Source organism: Dysidea avara, chromosome 4 (assembly GCF_963678975.1).
Source record: "Dysidea avara chromosome 4, odDysAvar1.4, whole genome shotgun sequence".
Taxonomy (NCBI): domain Eukaryota; kingdom Metazoa; phylum Porifera; class Demospongiae; order Dictyoceratida; family Dysideidae; genus Dysidea; species Dysidea avara.
Genome location: NC_089275.1, coordinates 7,715,848 through 7,717,927, shown reverse-complemented (window position 1 = coordinate 7,717,927; position 2,080 = coordinate 7,715,848).

Genomic DNA, 2,080 nt, shown 5'->3' with positions numbered 1-2,080 from the left:
GTGATTGGAGTGATCTGAGTGATTGGAGTGATCTGAGTGATTGGAGTGATCTGAGTGATTGGAGTGATCTGAGTGATTGGAGTGATCTGAGTGATTGGAGTGATCTGAGTGATCTGAGTGATTGGAGTGATCTGAGTGATTGGAGTGATCTGAGTGATCTGAGTGATTGGAGTGATCTTAGTGATCTGAGTGATTGGAGTGATCTGAGTGATATGAGTGATTGGAGTGATCTTAGTGATCTGAGTGATTGGAGTGATCTGAGTGATTGGAGTGATCTGAGTGATCTGAGTGATTGGAGTGATCTGAGTGATCTGAGTGATTGGAGTGATCTGAGTGATTGGAGTGATCTGAGTGATCTGAGTGATTGGAGTGATCTGAGTGATTGGAGTGATCTGAGTGATTGGAGTGATCTGAGTGATTGGAGTGATCTGAGTGATTGGAGTGATCTGAGTGATTGGAGTGATCTTAGTGATCTGAGTGATTGGAGTGATCTGAGTGATCTGAGTGATTCGAGTGATCTGAGTGATTGGAGTGATCTGAGTGATCTGAGTGATTGGAGTGATCTGAGTGATTGGAGTGATCTGAGTGATTGGAGTGATCTGAGTGATTGGAGTGATCTGAGTGATTGGAGTGATCTGAGTGATTGGAGTGATCTTAGTGATCTGAGTGATTGGAGTGATCTGAGTGATTGGAGTGATCTGAGTGATCTGAGTGATTGGAGTGATCTGAGTGATCTGAGTGATTCGAGTGATCTGAGTGATTGGAGTGATCTGAGTGATCTGAGTGATTGGAGTGATCTGAGTGATTGGAGTGATCGGAGTGATTGGAGTGATCTGAGTGATTGGAGTGATCTGAGTGATGGGAGTGATCTGAGTGATCTGAGTGATTGGAGTGATCTGAGTGATTGGAGTGATCTGAGTGATTGGAGTGATCTGAGTGATCTGAGTGATTGGAGTGATCTGAGTGATTGGAGTGATCTGAGTGATTGGAGTGATCTGAGTGATTGGAGTGATCTGAGTGATTGGAGTGATCTGAGTGATCTGAGTGATTGGAGTGATCTGAGTGATTGGAGTGATCTGAGTGATCTGAGTGATTGGAGTGATCTTAGTGATCTGAGTGATTGGAGTGATCTGAGTGATATGAGTGATTGGAGTGATCTTAGTGATCTGAGTGATTGGAGTGATCTGAGTGATTGGAGTGATCTGAGTGATCTGAGTGATTGGAGTGATCTGAGTGATCTGAGTGATTCGAGTGATCTGAGTGATTGGAGTGATCTGAGTGATCTGAGTGATTGGAGTGATCTGAGTGATTGGAGTGATCGGAGTGATTGGAGTGATCTGAGTGATTGGAGTGATCTGAGTGATGGGAGTGATCTGAGTGATCTGAGTGATTGGAGTGATCTGAGTGATTGGAGTGATCTGAGTGATTGGAGTGATCTGAGTGATCTGAGTGATTGGAGTGATCTGAGTGATTGGAGTGATCTGAGTGATTGGAGTGATCTGAGTGATTGGAGTGATCTGAGTGATGGGAGTGATCTGAGTGATTGAAGTGATCTGAGTGATTGGAGTGATCTGAGTGATTGGAGTGATCTGAGTGATTGGAGTGATCTGAGTGATTGAAGTGATCTGAGTGATGGGAGTGATCTGAGTGATCAGAGTGATCTGAGTGATCTGAGTGATTGGAGTGATCTGAGTGATCTGAGTGATTGGAGTGATCTGAGTGATTGGAGTGATCTGAGTGATTGGAGTGATCTGAGTGATTGGAGTGATCTGAGTGATTGGAGTGATCTGAGTGATCTGAGTGATTGGAGTGATCTTAGTGATCTGAGTGATTGGAGTGATCTGAGTGATTGGAGTGATCTGAGTGATTGGAGTGATCTGAGTGATCTGAGTGATCTGAGTGATGGGAGTGATCTGAGTGATCTGAGTGATCTGAGTGATTGGAGTGATCTCAGTGATTGGAGTGATCTCAGTGATTGGAGTGATCTGAGTGATCCAATCACTCCAATCACTAAGATCACTCCAATCACTCAGATCACTCAGATCACTCTGATCACTCAGATCACTCAGATCACTCCCAT